The 20470-nt window shown below is 37.0% G+C and overlaps 1 non-coding gene across 1 annotated transcript; it reads right to left on the reverse strand.

Annotated features, from left to right (window-relative positions):
* Window positions 1-17929: 17929 nt before the first annotated feature.
* On the reverse strand, window positions 17930-18011 carry TRNAS-AGA (transfer RNA serine (anticodon AGA)). The gene has a single exon. It is a non-coding gene; the product is annotated as a tRNA-Ser (tRNA).
* Between the last annotated feature and the right edge of the window lie 2459 nt (window positions 18012-20470).

The following is a 20470-nucleotide window of genomic DNA, read 5'->3' on the forward strand; positions in this document are numbered from 1 at the left end:
CCACAAATAGTCCATTAGGAGGAGGAGGAAGTTCTAGTACTTCCCTCCTCCCAGCAGTCGATCATGCCACTTCGAGTGGAGTAACAGTCCCCATTATTTAAGGGCCTTTAACAAATCTAGTCATCATGGTGCAACCTATTGCAATCCCAATAGGAACTCCAAACTTGCCAACCTTAGGATTCCTTTACCCATTTTTAATGGGTTAGCAAAGGAAGATCCAGAGCTTCATATTAATGAGTTCCAAAAGTTAATGTTCAATTGTTAAATCTAAGATGGACACTTGATGATGTTTTTGAATATGACTCTGAAAGGACGAGTTGCAGTATGGTATCACAGCCTAGAGGCTAGAACCATAACTATGATTGACCTATTTTTTGTGATTTTTTGAAGAGAGTTTTCCCCTGAAAGGGGAGGTCAATATTGGCTACATTCTCTCAATGTAATACGTCAAGAACCTCACGAGAATGTTTGAGGCTATGCCAAGAAAATGAAGGAAGTATTTCATAAGTTGCAGACTTATATTCCCATTCCACTTGCTACTCAACTACAATACTTTTTGCATGGGCTAGACTTTAACATCTAAGTGCCATTGAGTAGTGTTGCTCTTGCTGACACACATTGATATGGCTATTACACTAGCAGAGGAGGCAGAGTCACAATTACAAAAGCCTATACCTCTAGGAAATATTGGGATTCAAGTCTAGGTGCCGGAAATACTTTGGCATTGATAAATGGAGGTCAAGGGACACCTATGAGCACTTCCAATAGAAAAGGAAGAATGATTCAGAATGTGTCCATATTGCTAGCTCCTCCCAGTGTGACCATGCCTATGGTCAGTCAGACGGCTCCACCAAATGTTGGAAGCCAAACGACAAATTCTAAGGTTGTTCAAGGGAATCAACAGTCAATTCCCAATCAAGTGGTTAAGCCAATGGAACGATAAGTAGACCATCGCGGCTATGAGTCAAGTGTCTCGAATGTCCTTTAGCAAAGTTAAGGATATGATGAATCATTATACTGATATGATCATCGAACAATACATACAAATAGTTGTTGATGTCAATTTCTGTAAGAAGGGGTAGAATTTGATAGGGAGTCCATGCCCTAAAGAGAGTGTCACCTCAAGATTCAGTTGTAAGTGGTGTGGCAGCCAACATTTCCCTAGGAATTGTTTGGCCAAGTCCAATCAACCATCGAGTGCAAGGAAATAATCTCTAGTAAGATGAGAGACCGAGACAAAATATTGCAAAGAGGGAAGGCTATTGTAGAGGAGTTGCCTAGTGGCAGTGGAGTCCTGACCTTATTGAAGTTGTACATGCCAATGGCATAGAAGCTTCCAATCTATGGGTTGTTACAAGAGGTCAAAAGGGTAAAGACAGTGATAAAGACAATGTAAAACCTATTAATGGAAACATCGCTAAGCATGCGAGTATTGGTGTGGTCATTAAAGATCCCTGGCATAGAGTTGTTATGAAAATGAGAGCATATCTTGGTACTGCTTTTATGAATACCATGGTAGAATACAAGGCCTTAATCGTGGGTCTAAATGTAGCTCGATGTGGTGTAATTTATCAGTTATGGGTAAAAGGTGATTCACGGTCAATGATCAATTGATTGAATTGGACTAATTGGACTTATAGTGTGAGGAATCCTATTTGTGGATGTACCACCATGCAACCTTGGATATGATGCATCTTTTTTAGATAGTGACTTGCCAGCTTATTACCCGACAGTGGAATTGCTTCATAGATTCCCTAGCTAATTATGCTTTTGTTGAGGATATCTTTTTGAATTGCAATCTTAGGGCGCTCTTACAATTGCCTCCTAATATCAACTCAGGGCTACTTTGGGGGTTTCTTGTTGACACCTTTTATTTTGGCCATTGTTGATTAGTATGGATTATGAGTTAGGTAGCGGTTAATCACCTTCCTATTCTGTCATGGATGGATATGATCATTTATCATCATCTTTGTCGAGCACCCTTTGCTATTTCTATAGGGGGTTAGCCAATAACTTGATGCACTTAGTGTAGGGACAAAAGGCCTATGCCTTGGTCAGTGGTCTTATCCTTTAGCAAAATTATGTCAGGACCGAGGGTTGTTTTAGCAATACGCTACTAAATGGTCGTTTCATGAATTATTTTGTTAGGCCAAGAGGACCAGTAGGAACAAAAAATCTCACGCATATTTTTCATATTTTTCATATTTGGTGTGACCACAACAAGGAAAAGAACACTAGGAACAAAAAATCTCACGCAGCTTTATAGAAACAATTCTCCCATGGCTTTAACTTGAACAAAAATAATTATACTCTTCATATTCTTCACAAAATCCATCAAGAGACCACAAAGACACAAGAGTATACACCACTTTGAATGGAAATAATCACATAGCATTCTTTTTCAAAGATTCCATAGATTTCTCTCATGATCTCTCATTAATAGATACATTGTTTTACATAGATTTGGCTCTCTCACTCTCTCTCTCACACATATATGCTCTCTCTCAATATACAATGAGATAATTAAGAATAATCATCTATAACCCCTCCTTCAACGTGGATACCCCTCCCAAGAGGTATGTCTGATATGAAAGGTTACCAGATCCATGACAGTGTCCTTTCATAGCTCAACTATGTCACTATCACTTTAGTCTTTACTTTGAGTCTTTAACAGCTACTTCTTCCACTTCTTTGAGCTATTTTGAACTTATATTAATCTCTCCCCAAGATCAGAAGACTTTTCCAAGCTACACGTTCATCCCATATCACACTTATAGAGGCATACATAATAGAACAGAACAGAGATAGAGGCTCTACAAAAGCTCAACAGAGGGTCCATAGTACCATACAGAAGGTTATCAGAAAGCCTTTACCTCAACTTGAATAATTCAAAACCATCAAGAATCAATCAATAATCTTCCAGAAGCTATCAAAATTTATCAATCCTTATTCCAACCTCTCATACAGAAAAAAACAAAACAAAACAGAAGCTCATTAGACTCAATTAGAATCAATCAGACACTATTAGGACATCAATATATCTTGTCAAAACATCATATCTCCACTATAAAACATCATGAGCTTCTCAAACATAATCAACCTCATCCAAAACACTCTCAAACACTTCCAAAACAACTAATCATCATTCAAAATTCATCAAAAATCAACCATTCAGTCCATAAAAACAACAAAAATCAGTCAAAAATCAAGTCATTTCAACCCTCAACACGGAGATTGTCAATCAAGGCATGAAATCCCATGGTTAGGTTAGATGTGTCTGGGGGAGGTCTAAGCAGTTGTCTGCCTCCTATCAAGACACTGTTAGGCACTCTAAGAATTTTTTTTGGAGGCAGTCCTAGTGACCTTATTTTACTAGCCTATTAGGCAGTTATTTCAAGGAGTCTGTATTAGTAGTGAGGCAGTTAGAGAAGCCTGTCAAAATAAAAAGAAGAGAAATTTTTGGATATCCTTGAAATATAAAAATACAAAGGTGTGTAAAAAGGGTTTCTAAGCCCTCAAATAGAAAAGGAAAAGAAGAAAAAAAATCTTAAGAGTAGTTGATCATAGACCTGCGAAGGCTTGGTAGGTTCTTGGGGAGGTGAGTCAGAACCAGGGGGTAGATGCCTTGTCATCCTGAAAGTGGCATCTAGTTGGAAAAATGCCAAGGAAGGTTGAAGTGAAAATAAAAGTGAGTGGAAGAAATAAAGGATTAAGTGTCACCTTGTAAGGGCTTGGCAAGTTCTTGGGTATTGAGTCAGGACTCCTAAGGCCGATGCCCTATTCTCCTTGGGGCACTACTCTCAGCTTCCTTCTTTTTACACACCTGAGTATGGAGACTTGAAGGAAAAATATCATAAAATAAAAATATATACTAACAAGGCTATAGGATTCCTTGCTTGGTAGGAGTTCCTGGTCCAGTTGTCCTAAGTTTGTGTAGGTAGTTTAGGCCACCACCTAGGATAACTTCTTTGATGGTTCCTTTTAGCCAATCTGTGTTGGAGCCGTTGGTCAGCAACTCACTTTGGATTTTGGTTAGATTATGTTGGAGCTCTACCTCATGAGTTTCATACCTTGATCTTGGCAGGGGGTAGGGTGAGAGTTGTTCCTATGTTTTGTTGTGTATTATGTTTTATGGTAGCTTGATGCTTTTTGTTGTTGTTGTTTTTTGCAAATTAGTTGGTAGATTTGATGGGCTAATTCATGCTATCCCATGGTCGCCAATGAGAGCAGAAACCAAACATCCAAGTCATGTCGAAAAGGAGTAGAATGATGCAAATTTTACACAAAAGTCAAAGCCCGATGGAAGCAGAAGATGCAAATCTGGAAATTGTAAGTGATCATGGAAGTCAGGAATACGAATTTCGACCATTGTGTTGGTTGTGGATTTTTCATAAATTTTTTGACAACTAGATCGAAGTAAGACAACTTCTTAGCCGTTGAGGACCTCAAGCCAGACGCGTAGGAGAAACTGAAGCTGGACATTTGAATGGCCACCAAGATATAAAGGGTCATGACTCTTCGGGGCCCCTTGGCCCAAAATTAATCATGTAAGGGGGGGGAGAGAAGCATTTTTCAAAATGGCATCGATCAATATACACCGCCCCTCCTATCGCGATTTGGGATTTTTTTGCTGCAAAGAAGCCACCCAACAGATCATTACAATGGAATCCTCAATATTTTCACTCTGATTCACTACCTTCATTGTGTGAAATAGCTGCTCAAATGAAAATTCCAAAAATCAAACTTTCTCTCTCCTCTTGATGCATGTTTCTATGGTTCAATCTATGAGAGAAGGAGGTGGACTGATTGGAAAGATTTCAACTGGGAGATGATGTTGAGACATGATGGAGCATAGATCGATGTTTGGAGGAGTATTAGCAGCTATTAGTAAGCATCAGTGGCCTTCCAAATACGAGATGCATGTGAAAAAAGGATAATTTTATAAGTGATAAATTTCATCATTTTATGATAAATCTTGATTACAAATGGTTGCTCTTGATTTTCAATGATTGGTTTTATGAGAAACATTAAGCAAGAATCAGTTGTCTATTAATTTTTTTGTAAACACGCAAAACTCGTAAAATTGCAATTCTAAGGCAAATCATGGATTTTGGGGGTTTTGATGTGATAATGGTGTTCTCATGGGATGAAATGAGAGATGAAAATAATTCTCAGCAAGTCTAATCAAGTCACACAAGAAAATCAAGAAATATCAGTATTTATTAATAAATATATATAAATAGGTTTTTACGCTTGAAAAAAGAAAAAAATAATGTGTGTTCATGGATGTATGGTATGGTTGAAGCATGAGGTCCCTATCTTTGTGTTAAAGTGATTATTTATTTCTCTTTATGAAGAAAATTAGATCAAAATGCTCTCTAAACCTATCACTGAATGCACAACCTTAAATGATAGGGAGAGGAGGGGGTAATAAGTGTTGATTACATGTTGGATTTGATTTTTTTTAATGCACTTTACACTCATTTGGTTAGATCAGTGTGTAGCCTCCGAGCGCTCCTGCCACAAGGCCGTGAGGTATTTTTGTTGAGGATAAAGGGCTGGCTAGAGCCTTGGAGCCAATGTAGAGTGTGTTTTAGATCCTGACATGTAGTATCTAAAGGGTTAATTTAGTAGGCTTTCATGCATCAAAGATAAGAATATGAAGCACGAACATGCACAAATTTTAGTAGGTTGTCATGAGTATCTAAGAAGTCCATTATTGGACAATGAGAAATTACTCAATAAACTCAACCATAGCTCCTTTTCTTATTCTTGGCATCCCCAAATGAATGCATTGAATGCTACTTTATGGCAACTACTTGATCAACACAGGTAGTTCATGTCTAAGATGGACCAAGTGATCTCAAGCATCTTAGTCACCAACATGCAAGCCAAGGCAATCAATGACAAACTTGCAGCCCTTACGACTCAAGCTGCTCAAATGGTTGAACTTAAAAGGATGGATTAGTTTGATTATGAGAAATAACATGGTTATTCTCATGGAAATTATGAGTACCATGATAATCGGTATGGGTCCGATGAGCAAAGGCAGCAGCATGTGCCTACTTATGGTCAGCATGCATATGATGATTGTGCATATTACGAGCAACAACATGTATCTAATGACTTGGTCATGGGCATGGACATCCATCTAGAAAGCCCTATGTATATGGGCAGCATCATGCAATTGTATGTGAGTATCTACTTGGAAAGAAATATCACTATCAGCAATGGAGTGATCAATATCATCAGCCACTTAATCATTACTATGAGCAGCAATTCGACGCTTCCTTGCATCATTCTTGGACTCTCTTGAATATCTAAAACCCTAGACAAGTGTAGGCCAGAACAGCTATGAAATATCACTATCAGCAATGGAGTGATCAATATCATCAGCCACTTAATCATTACTATGAGCAGCAGTTCGAAGCAATATCACTATCAGCAATGGAGTGATCAATATCATCAGCCACTTAATCATTACTATGAGCAGCAGTTCGAAGCTTCCTTGCATCATTCTTGGTCTCTCTTGAATATCTAAAACCCTAGACAAGTGCAGGCCAGAACAGCTATGAAATATCACTATCAGCAATGGAGTGAACAATATCATCAGCCACTTAATCATTACTATGAGTAGTAGTTCGAAGCAATATCACTATCAGCAATGGAGTGATCAATATCATCAGCCACTTAATCATTACTATGAGCAGCAGTTCAAAGCTTCCTTGCATCATTCTTGGACTCTCTTGAATATCTAAAACCCTAAACAAGTGCAGGCCAGAACAGCTATGAAATTTCTCTCTAAGCTCTTCAAATCTTGAGGGCTTTTACTTCTTTTGGTCCCAGGAGCTTGTGGCTATAGGTACATTTGAAGATTAGAGCATCAAGAAGCACAGCTTTGAAGGAGGAAGCAAGAATGGAAGCCTTGTATTTGGGGTAGCCATTTCCATAGTGCAAGAACCTTAAGATTCTTCAAGTTACCTTCAAATTTTGGACCAGAGGCTTCAAGATTGGAGTCTACACAACCATTGGAGCTTGCTTACAAGTTTCGAAGAGTACTCGAAGTAAGCTCCGTTTCTACGTGTCAAACACCCCGATTGGAGTTACCTATCAAAAGTTATTATAGATTTACTACAACTAGGTCGTGTAGTAGACAACATGCTATCCACTGTGTCTGCAACACTCAATTCCTCACTGAATATGGGTCAAAATTGGATCTTTCTTATTCCCCAATCATGTCCATACATCATATTGTATCCATGATCTAATGTATATACATAACCCCCATATGATTTATTGAATAACCCCTTGTAATCATGTAGTAGAGCAGTATTCTAGACTACCCTGCCATGTTTTATAATAAGTGCCCATTTTGTTTATAAGGGAAAAAACATTTGGGTGGGGATAGAATGTAAGAGATGGGAAATATAGGGGAAATTTGGGAATAAATAATGGAGGAAAAATACCTACTACACTAGCGGGTATATAAGATGTAAGGGACTTGACATTTTTTTCATCAAATTATAATAACAAGTCTCCTTCATCTTCTCTCCCTCTCTCCAACTTTCATGGCTTCCTTTCTTCCTTTTGTCTTTCTCTCTCTTCTTATAGTATTTCTCTCTCCTTGTCACTCTCTTTTGCTTCTCTTATCATCTCTCTTCTGCAGTCTTCTCTCTCCCAATCCTCTCCCTGACACCAGTAGTAGCCATGAATGTGGACATCATGGATATGCAATGCCTTGGGATCGATGCAGTGAATGCAGTGGTGATTGCAGCCTCAACCTATGCTCTAGTTCTCCATGGCACTATGGTTCCTAATAAGTTTATGGACAAGTTAGTGCATGCTATTATGCAAGTCATTGCAAATCTTGTGCCACAACGAGTGCTTGAGGATGACACCATGAATCAATTCTATTATATAATGGATGCATTGGATCACAATGATTATTTTGACCTCGATGATATAATGGATGCATTGGATCACAATGATTATTTTGACCTTGATGATATAATGGATGCATTGGATCACAATGATTATTTTGACCTCGATGATAGTGCAGAGACCCATGTTTGTAAGGATGACCCCTATGGTTCTGATGTTTATCATGTAGGTTATCCATTTGATCCCTAAGGAAGAAAGGGTTTGGAAAAGCCATACCTCAATCGACATTTCACTAGTACAATCCTCCCCCTACTTCAAGGGTACAATTTTGACTAAAGATTAGCTAACTTTTCCCTAGTATGTGTTGCAGACAACTTGTAGACAATGCACTATTTTAGAATAGTTTTCACCTTGCATTAATGATAGTCAAGTGTTATCTATATGGGCTAAAAGTATGCTTCACAAGCTTCATTTTGACATGTTAGACACCTCAATCAGAGTTGCATGTAGGACATTATGACCATTTTTCTCCAGCAAGCCTATTCTAGATAGCATGCTATCCACTATCCCAAATTGTCAAGAATTGGTGGCCAAACTCATATGCTATCAACTTGCACATGTTGTATGCATCCTATACACATTTGTAAGCCCCAATTCCCAATGTTATTGGACTTCCCCATACCTTGACCTATTGTACTTCCCCATTTCTATACATACCTATTGTTAAGGTTTTGGCTAAAGCATATAGGGGAAAGATTTGGCAGTGGCTAGGTTGCTTTTTTATGCTTTATGGACTAATTGTACAACACATAATGCATGTAGATAAAACATGTTGAATTAATGTATTGATAGAAACCTAACCTACGCAGAGGAACTTACTACCACTTAGAATGTGCTACCTTAGGAAGAAGATATGAGGATGGATGATCTTGCATTATAAATTTTGCAGTTAGAAACAAGGGCAGAAGATATTGAAATTACAATGATGCAATTAGAAGAATCTATGTTGAAAAAAGGACAAATTCAACATAAAGCACATGCTTTAGTGGAAGAAGGTGATTGTGTGCTATTTTATGATAGCAGTCTTGACAATCAACATAGCACTATCAAGAAAATTTCAAAGAGGTAGCTTGGCCCATATATTATGAATCATATATGTGATAATGCTACATGATCTCTATATAAACATGATTGTACAGAGTTGAAGCTTCCTATTGTCAAGAAAAGAATTAAGTTGCTCAAAATTAGGAATGCTAATGAATCCTATGAAGAGAAGAAAGACCTTGAGGATGTTCATAATAGCTTGGAAGATGAAGAAGATAATGAAGATGTGGAACTCACTCATACTGAAGATTAAAAGATGAAGAAGATAATGAAGATGTGGAACTCACTCATACTGAAGATTAAAAGATATGGCAGATGTTAGAGCATTTGCAAGCTTAGAGGGGGTGGATGTCATATGGTTTTGATGAGGATAAAACATAAAATCTCTATGAATAAACATATTTGGAAGATTCATTAGACTCGAATGGTATTGATCTTGCTTGATATACACAACATTTGGCATTGTTGTTATCTTACATGACTTGAGCATAGCTTGCACTAAAATAGACTCTTTGTTGTGTGAATGTAACTCAAGTTTGAAAGTCATAAACGAAGGTTTGAACCCTTAAGATTGAAGGAAAAGAAGGGAGATATTTTTGGTATGTGAAAGCATAATTTTGAGACATCAAGAAAGCATGGACAGGAAGAGGTTAGGTGGCACATATTTCAAGATTGCAATTGCAAACAAGGAAGAATAGGGAAGAAGCACGGATAGCAAGGGCATTCAAGGGGCTAAACTATGGTAAAAGGAGGAAGATTAACAAGAGACAAAGTAGAGATATGAAGCAATGTGAACCATTTGAAATTAGGTCAATGCATGGCTAAATTGCTTAAATAGGATACATGTAGGGTTGAATTGCATGTATCTTGTTTATGGAAGGCTCAACTACTTAAAGCAAGGTCTATGCAAGGCTAAATTGCTTGAAATATGATGCATCTAGGGTTGAATTACATGTATCTTGTTTATGAAAAGTTGAACTTGTTGAAACAAGATGCATGCAAGGCTTAACTGCTTGAAACAAGTGGCACAAAGGCTTAATTTTCATAAATAAAAGAAAAGGTTTCAAATGCTTCAAGTTAGGTCTAAATTGAATCATGAAGGGAGTGAATCAACATAAAAATAGTCTTGTACTATCAAGAAAGAGGACATATGCTATTGTCCTAAATCAAGAGGAATAGCTAATCTATAACAAGAGAAGTCTATCACTATCCTAAATTAAGAGGGATAGCTAATCTATTAACAAGAGAAGCCTATTACTATTGTGAAATAAAAGAAGGATGTATTTGATTGATTGAGAGGGTTGTTCTTGATCAAGTGTAGGATAAATCAAGAGAATACATGCTGAACAAGAGTAGGGCTATTCATAGATAAGAACATGGTTGTTCTTGAACAATAGAAGCATATAGCATTGTCCATAGGCACAAAGGGTTGTTTATAAACAAGCAGGGTTGCTCATAATCAATGCTATACATAAGCCATCTATGCTAAAACACTTGCTTTATTTATGTTAGATGCATACTCTTATTTGGATTGTAATATGTTACAAACATGCTTTCAATGTACTTGTCTATAGCTCTGATTCTAAAACCTCTTCTCTTCTTCAAAAAAAAATATTTTTTTCTTCATATAAGAAGAACTCTCAGAATCGAAGACCCAGTGTCTTCTTGGCAATACACAAAAATTTCTCCCGACATTGTGCTACTCTCATTATGTGTATGGTTCACTTTTTATCTATGCCACATTTTAATTTGAAGGAGCTAGCCTCCATTGCTCTTTCTAGCACCATGACTCAAACATGAAAGTCTCGTATGCTATGGGATGACACTATGATTTGAATGTCAAGAGTAGAAATACTATCAATCATAGTGATATTGAAAATGGTAAGAGGTGTAGGGAGCCATTTGTCTAATTGGCATAACAAGTGTATTCCATTGAGTGAGAAGTAGCCTCACTTAAAATATCCAATGTATATTGAATGATGTGATGGTCTTAATGAGCTAGAGATTATGCAATCATAATGGTCAGATGCGTCTTTGATTGCATACATTTTGGTTCAAATGAACTTTTCAATTACGATTGTCATATTCTTTTGCATTGTTTGTTGTTGGGTGATAGTGCTTGCAATTTTTATATTCTCTCTCCTATATTGCATGGATTTTAAAATTTGTGGTGTTCATGCTTTACACAATCAATCCATGAGTGTACATGTTTCTTTCACTCAAGTAGCTAATTTCAAATCATTTTTTAAGTTAATTGTTTGCATCATGTAGTGTAGAATGAATTGTGGCACTTGCAATCTCTCTATTGTCTCTCGTCAACTACCAATAGCATTATAGATTTGTGTTGTAGATATGTTTTGTTGCCACAAAATAATAGAGTATGAGCAACCCAAAGAATGGATACATTCCATTGCCTTATACTAGATTGTAATCTTCTTTCTTTTATGATCTCTTTGGATTTTTTGAGAAGTAAAAAAACATAATTTACTATAATCTATGCACATCCTATTCCATTATATAAATTTCTTACTAATTTGGCATTCCTAATTAAATTGAATGTGTGCACTGGATTAGCTCTACTTTCTCAAATAGCAATAATGGGCTTATATTCCTATACAATAGAGCGAATAGAAGTAACCAAAGGGAGTAGATTCCACTTTTTTCCCCATAATAAAACCAAACCATTGATGTTTTTAGGAGTTGAATACATTGTCCAAATTAGATAGAACCCTTATCCATTTAAGACCTTCCACTCTCTATAGATCAAGCTACCTCTCACATAGTTGGCTCTCATACTTAAGCTCCAAGCTGACAATGCTCTCTCCAATTGATCCCCATGAATCCAAGAAAGCAATAGCAAGCTCAAAGTGGAGGTTAATAGGCTCATTGAGACCTACATCCATACAATAGTAGCCCAATCTATATTGAGAGGGGCTTCATTGATCTCTTCATTTAAGTGTAGCTCTTTACACAAGATAGCCTTTACTTCCTCAATTTATCCACTACCTTTACCATAAGCAAAGAGGAGGAAGAAGAAGAAGAATAGAGAGAAAAAGAGAAAGCTTCTCCCAAGCTAGCACGCACACACACACACGTGCACGCATGCATGCACACACACGCACACGCACGCAAACAGATGTACACAAGAACACGCATGCACACAAGCACGCATGCACCCAAGCACGCATGCACTCACGCACACGTGCATGTGCATGTGCACGCACGCACGCGTGCATTCTCTCTCTCTCTCTCTCTCTCTCTCTCTCTCTCTCTCTCTCTCTCTCTCTCTCTCTCTCTCTCTCTCTCTCTCTCTCTCTCTCTCTCTCTCTCTCTCTCTCTCTCTCTCTCTCTCTCTCTCTCTCTCTCTCTCTCTCTCTCTCTCTCTCTCTCCAAGAAACCATCACCCAACAACACTACTTCAATTGTTTATACAAAGGTGTGAGGTTAGAGTTGAATAAAATGAAAAATCTTGTCATGCATAAGGAAGCATTACAAGATATGATCAAGGAAGGGTTGGTTTGGTTCTAAAGAATAAGAGTATAAGGGAGTCTGATTGTTATGGGAAAGATTAATTTCTATAAGCTAGTACTTATAGAAATTTGCATCATTTAAAATAAGTGTTGTTGGCATCAAGGAGGAATGTAAAATATAACAAATATGTAGAAAGAATATAAGATTGCCAACTCAAAGCATCAATAATAACATTTTCATTCAACCTTCTTGATGTTGGATAATGGAATGGAAATATTGAATAAAAGAAGTAAATCTAATATGGTGATAAGAAATGTGAAGGCTAGGTGAGAAGATGTTTTAAGCCTAAATGGTCGATTTTTATCATAAATTAAATCCGACTAAATAACTATTTCCAAATTATTAAAGCATGAACTACACCCAAGATTCATTTATCATTATCATTCTACTTAAATTCAATTGTGCAATTTCGTGTAAATCCTATGTTGAAGCATTGCTAATACTAGAACCACTTACATCTGTAACAACTTAAAAGAAATATTTATTAAAATTAGGAAGTTACAACAAGATACATGCGGTAGTGCATGCTCTAATGACTTAAAAAACTCTTGTTGGTGTTCACCCCAATGGAATATAATTCCTTTCTTTAGAAACATGGTTAAAGGTAAAGAAAGCAAAAAGAAATTACAAATAAGTCATCAATAAAAACTTGCTAACCCTAAGAATAATCTAACTTCATGAGTATATTTTAGTTTTTGGACAATAAGTGATAGCTTGAACTTTCATTTGGTCTATCTTAATGCATTATTTAGAGACAACATGACCTAGATATTCTATTTCACATCAGAAGATATCACTTTTTTCTAGGATCACATATAAATAAGTTTCTTTCAACAATAATGACTAAAGATAAGTGCTATTTATTCTCTTCTTCAATTTTATTGAAAATAAGAATCTCATCAAGGATAATAATTACACAATGTTGAAAGATTAAAAAATATGGTTCATCATTTGATTGAAAGTGGTTAGGGATTTAGTTTAACCAAAGGCTATAACTAAAAACTCATATTGACCAAACTAAGATCTAAAGGAAGTCATCATATAAACTATCAAGTCTAACCATACAAATTTTATGATGTCTAGACTTGAGATCAATCTTACTCAAAATACAAGCCCCTTGATGCTTGTTTGAGAAATCATCAACACCAAAGATATAGTAGTTCTAAATAATAGTATTATTGAGAGCTCTAATAACAAATACATATCCTATGAGTTTGGTTATTTTTATTGACTTAAAGCACAAGAGCTCCAAAAGGTGAACTTCTAGGCTTAGTAAGTCCTTGGTTGATTAACTTGTCATCTTTATGTTGAATTACTATGGTTGACTTACTAAAATCAAACCTATGGTATGGTCTTCAAGTAGTATATCCTCAACAAAGTACCTAGAAACTATATTGAAAAATGTTTATTTTTTTAGGAGCATTCTTGGATTCTTTGGCTTGGACCTTATTTATTAGAGTTAAGTATGATTCAAAACCCTTCTACAATATTTGCTTAGGTTATGCAAGGCTAATTAGAGGAAGGATAATGTAAAACCCTTCCTTAGTGTATACTTAGCTTTTTGTGTATGGCTAATTAGATTATATAAATGTTTTTCCTTAAGTCCTTTAAAATGAATAGATTGATTATTACATATGACATACATCTTATGTGTTTGTAACTTATTTTTTCATTGAATTAGTGTGCCTAAAAGGTGTACACAAAATAAGATCCCTTCAACTACAATGGTGCAACAAGAAAATATCTCTATTCAACCTTAAAATCCACATGAAATTCTAGATCCTTAGACTCCTTTTGTGGCATTATAGTTTGTGCCTACAAATGTTGCATTGATTTTATGATTAGATGGAATAGCTTCTAAGTATGATCTCTAATAGCCTTTTTGGAAATAAAAACATGAGTGTTGTTGTCATTACGTAAAATAGTCATGTCTTAATTATCTGCTTTTCAATGCATCTTCAATGAAGCATGCATAGAAAACTTAACATGGATAATCACTCCTCCAACAATTGTCTTCTTTTCCATTTAATAGTGGACTCCTTAAATAATCTTTGGTGGAGAAATTTCCTTCATTACAGACCACCCCCTCTCTTAAAGTAGCTTTGTCCTCAAAGCTTGGATGATGGAAAAGATAAAATCAAGGAAATCCCATTAAAAACTAAATTATAGCTGTTGAATAATCATAATAGTGAAGTATATCCCATGAAAAGAAAGAATCGTGTGTGGCAAAATGGTAAAAATCTATGGTTGTCTAAAACACTGCTACAACAGAAAAATGGCCATTAACTTTGATATGCTTCTCAAAATAAGCCAAATGAGATGTCCATTAGGAAAAATTTGGACTTAAAAATGGGCCCTTAAAAATAATATAGTATAAGATGTGGGCCCTTTGGAGGGTTTTCCAATAGGAAGGTTAGATGTTGACATCCATGAAGGATGAATCTTCACTCTCCAAATCTTGGGTTTTTTATTTGAAAAATGGATATTGGGGGATAAAAAAAAGGGGTGAATGGGGCATACAAAATTGATCATCATGGCATTGACTTCCTCTCTTCTTGGACCGCCACCTTTATGTTGCTACTCAATGAACGTGAGGAACCCCCTATAATTACAATGAGTGTTGAATAGCAAGAGAAAGGGTTGCTGAAAGATGCCCATAACCCAAGGCCTTAACCACTGGACAAGGCAAAAGAAGAAGTCGAGGCTATAGAAGAATACAAAGCTCTAGACCTTATGGTTAGTAGAGTTATCATGGAGCTAGCATGGGGTGTGGCTTGGGTGAACAAGAGGGAACCCCATCTATCGTCAATGCAAACTATCACATTGATAGCATGAGTGAAGATGACAAACATGAAGTAAGTGCAACAATCGTCTGTCTAGAGATGTTATTTTCCTTTGTATAATATTTTTGAGCTAATTTATTTTCAATGTAGGGTATGCTTTCTATCAATGAATTTGCAGGCCACCAAAAGGGTCAAGGAGCTTTTAAGAAGGACACCTAAATAAGGCACTACATCACTTGGATTCTGACTAGCGATATTGCCATCATATATGCCAATTTCACCTCAAATCTATGGAATTACCTCTTCATCCTTAAGGATTTGTCAAAGGTGTTGTGCACTTCCACCATTACTTTGAATACACAAAAGATAATTCTTGTGAAGGAGCAAGTGAAGTATGTATTCAAGAAGTGCCTTCGAGGGAGGGTGTTGCAAACCATGGGAATCAAAAGGGCCATAGAGGTGAGTAGGGGGTGTTGAGATATTTACAATAACACCTACTTCAATCTCTTTAGATGGACCAGTGAGGGCCCAAGACAAGAATCCCATAAGCACAGTAGGGGGATGTGCTACCTAGACTTTCCTATAAAGCATTGTACTTGCATCCTTTTCTTTAATGATATGAAAGTATTCTTTTCTTTTCAGTAAAGTGTCTATATCATTATCCACACACAAGATTGTGTTTATGAGTCCAAGTCTCAATCTTGGAACCTAATTCACTTGTGTGACAGTTAGTCTTGTCTATGTCTATGTCTTCATGAGTTTGGTCTTCATATTTCAACCTCCATAGCTTCTGCATCTGCCATGCTCTAGATCCCACATCTTTTAACATGGTATCAAAGCTCAGATGAGCATGGCCTTAGCTCAACCCAACTCTTCTCTTTGCTCTTCTAGCTTCTCCTAACCTCAAGTCAACTCATGGTTCCAATTTTTACTCTACCTTCAGTGAAGCTTCAATGGCTGCCATAGCTAGATAGGACCCTAATCACTTGGAGTTGGATCTCTCCATCCAAGCAATATCTTCACAAGCTCTCTTTTAAGAAAACATTTTTCTACTCCTGGCGCCACTCCTTGTCATGTCACAACTCGACATTGCTGATGTTTATGCCCAACATTGCACAAATTGGAAGTCGATGCCCATTCTGCGCCATATCCCGGTCGTACACTTCAAATGCCATCCACACGAATCACCTTAACCTACGACCATAAAGCTTCTTTAGCCCTTTGTATATCCCTACTCCCTGCCCAATATTGCCCAAAATGTCTGCGTGTACGTGCTACTATTGTCGCTTTTCTCAAACGGGTCTGAAACCCTAACTCAGTCCTCCATAGCCAAAAGTCCTCAAGCTCAAAATCACCTTATTTTCTCTCTCTTGCCAGTCAAGCCAAGGCATTATCATTTAAATCCAGTTACTCTCTAAAGATTCAAGCAAGTACATGCATGAAATCATTGAGGAGGGGAGATCATGGTGACTTCTTGGAAACCCTCATGAACTCTACTTTGATGCCTACATTCCTACATCTCTCTGTCTTCCATATAGACACTAGAAACCCTCATTGTTGTTAGCTCGCCAGCACATGCAAGTGAGTCTACTCAATTGCAAAATTGTTTTAGAAACTTGTGTTACTCATTGTTCTCATGCTCGAACCACTCTTTGGGAGAGATACTTTGTCACTAGGACTAGGATGGAAAATCAGAAGGTAGTGGCATTAAGAGTGTAGGGATATACTGCAAGTGGGTGGTGATATTAAGAGTGGAAATTTGAGGTGGAGAGGAAAATAAAAGGCAATGACACTATGAGAGTAGAAGATTGAGGGGACATATACAAAAGTAGGGTGTAGGAAAATTGAAGTGAAAGAAAAAAAATGATAGATTCTATGGTAATGACCCTAAGAGTGCATGAATACATTGGGAATATATTGAGACAAAGTAGTGCCATTAAGAGTGGAAATTCAAGGGGGAGAGGAAAATAGAAGGCATTGGGATTATGAGATTGAGGGAACAAATATAAAAGCAGATTGTAGAAAATCCGAGGTGAAAATTTTGGGAGGAAGTGGTGACATTAAGAGTGGAAATTCGAGGTGGAGAGGAAAACATAAGGAAGTGATAGTATGAGAGTAGAAGGTTGAGTGAATAGATATAAAAGTAGATTGTAGGAAATTTGTTGTGGAAAAAAAATATATGGATTTTGAAGTAGTGACCCTAAGACTGTAAGAAGATTTTGGGAATATAGTGGGAGAAAGTGTTGACATTAAGAGTGGAAATTCGAGGTGGAGAGGAAAATAGAAGGTAGTGACACTATGAGAGTAGAGGATTCAAGGGATGAATATAAAAGTAGACTCCAAGAAATTCAAGGTGAAAAAAAGTGTAGAAAATTGAGGGAACGAATATTAAAGTAGATTGCAAGACATTTTGAGTCTACTTTGGGAAAAAGAATTTTTAAAAAGGAAGTGTAAAAAGAAATTTGATTTTATGTTAAGAATTCAACTTCAAAAAAGAAGGGAATTTGAGGTTTTTTTTTTTAAGAAGATTGAGGGAACGTATAAAAGTAGGCTGTAGAAAATTTGAGTTTAGTTTAGGAAACGAATTACCTTGTGATTACAATGTTCGATTGGAGAAAATGTTCCATAAACGTGGACGGCAGGATTCGAACCTGCGCGGGCGAAGCCCACATGATTTCTAGTCATGCCCGATAACCACTCCGGCACGTCCACAACATGGCAGTTGAATCCACGAGATTATTTATCTAATATGTTATGTTATTCATCATGTAACACTAAGCATATCCAGCTCCAAGGCCAAAAGCATGAACAGGATGTAAAGCGCATCGTACTTCATAATACTCTTTCCAACTTTCAAGGATTAAATCTTGTTGTAAAGGTTATCACTTTTTGCCTTTCTGTTGTGCCCGGATCTTGATAGCTTAAGCACCGTGTCCTTATGTACTATGGAAGCTTCTCAATCTCCGTGTCTTTTCTTTATCGAGGGTTTACCCCTTGAGCTTTCAAGACTTCTCTTAACTGCATATTTTGTATAGCATCAGAACACATTTCTATATTGTAAAACTTACTTGAAGGTTGATCAGGATGGGATATGTTTCTCAATTGGACATGCATGGCATAAAGGGTGCCTATGAGCGATTCAATTAGATAGGTTTAAAATTACTAATACAATGCTTAAGCATGGTCTTGACAATGAGTTACAATAATAAGCAACTCTAAACATCCCTTATAATGAGGAGGTGGTCTATTGTTCATCTTCATCACAATGGTTTAAAACCCAAATCCTTTACTATGTAGACATGTTGAATATTGTATCTTAACTTACCATTTTTGAACTCGTCCAACTTTGAAATCTTGTGTGCATCCTTTTCAATGGTAACCTTCCATTATCTTTTTTCTCTTTCTTAATTTTGTGCGTACCTTTCCTTCCGAGATGCATTGCAATCCAATCATTCAATTTCGAATGTGCTAGGCACTTGTGGCTCGCCACATAAAGCACAACCATAAAAACAAAATGCACTTCATGCCCTAAGCCACATTTCACATAGTCAAAGTGCTATTGGCTATAAAAACCCTGCACATACACATCATCTATACTATTAGTTAAGGAAAGGTGGGGGGCGGGTGCCACATGGCAGCCCCCCACCTCCCCCACAAAAAACAAAGAGAACGCGGGGGTGTCCAGCACCCGCCCCTCCCCTCCTCCCCCCACAAAAATCGTGCCCGCCTCGGCGCGAAGCGCCAGGGCGAGCCTAGGCGCGGAGCACCTAGTACTTTGTTATTGTGACCACTTGGCTCACCCCCCCAAAGCTATGGTGGAGGGTGGCCTAAGCATGCACCATACGGCACCTCTATATGAAAAAACAAAAGATAAATAATAGACTAATGCATATTACATCATTAACACCAATATTCTATATAGTTATCAAAATTAATTAATTACATAAATATTGATTATTATAAATCTAATCATTAGAACATATTAATGTTAATATATTCTTTTACTTTAATTTAATGTATTATACACGTAATAATATATTAACAATATCACAAGTACATTACTATGTGTGCATGACTGCACGCACGTACACGTGTGTGTATAACATGATTAATAGTCAAAGTGGCAAGATGCCTTGAGCTTAAATTAATAAAAGTGAATGCACATCTTGTGGTCCATGCATTAATTTTTTGTTTATAGATACCCAAACCTACATGTAGAGCTTCTACATGTGTGCACAGTCAAGGTACAATGGAGATATATATATATATATATATATATATATATATATATATATATATGTGTGAACGTGCCCATCATGATTTTGCTTCATGCAATGTGGATAACCAAGGCATACCACTCAAGGGGAGGTGGCTTGTATTACCCTCTTATGGCTTGCCCTATTTAACTCATTCTAGCCCTATCCCTCTCCTTAGGTATTCCCATACCTTGATGGCTTTATGATCTTTGTTCAAAGTAAAGCAAGATTATGCATTCATTTCTATAGGTGTGCCCAACCCACATTAATGCTTAATGTGCTTAATGGATTCAATGAAAGGGTCCATTCGGAGAAGAACATGACACTCTACTTCTTCCCAAAATATATTTACCGCCAAGGCTCTTAGAGTTGCAACGGTTGAGAGGCTGGGTTTTGGGTCATGTGGTGATCGTGCAAGTTCTCTTTCATCCATCCAATCTTTGAAGACCTGCCATATGGCAAGGCTAGGTTCTACCTCTTGATACTAGATTTGGTCATATCTTGCATCATGAGGAGTCATGTGCTCTTGCTCGTGTGAATGTATTTGCCAAAATAAAGTTGTTCAATTGTGGAATTTCTAAGTTTTGGAATTTAGTAGGGGTAGGCACATATGATGCATGAGAGAGACTAAGAAGATTGATGGTCTCTATAGCTATCTTTGCAAGTAGTTCCTCCTACACTACCATAACCCATTCCTTGACTTTATTGATGGTGGTCAACTACTGCTCAAGTTTGGGATTTTCTCCTCTTTTGTTGTGGCAACTTTCTTAATCTAGGTTGTTGTTGTTGCACTTTTTATGCAATGCCTCGAAGGGTGGTTACACCTTCACTTTTGAACATAATTTCAATGCATTTCCACCTTTTCTTAGGATTCTTTTTGCCTACCATCAATCCATTTACTGTGGTGATCCTTCA

This window comes from Lygodium microphyllum, chromosome 7 (genome assembly GCF_053477565.2).
Source record: "Lygodium microphyllum isolate KBCC chromosome 7, Lygodium_microphyllum_v1.1.10, whole genome shotgun sequence".
NCBI classification, from domain to species: domain Eukaryota; kingdom Viridiplantae; phylum Streptophyta; class Polypodiopsida; order Schizaeales; family Lygodiaceae; genus Lygodium; species Lygodium microphyllum.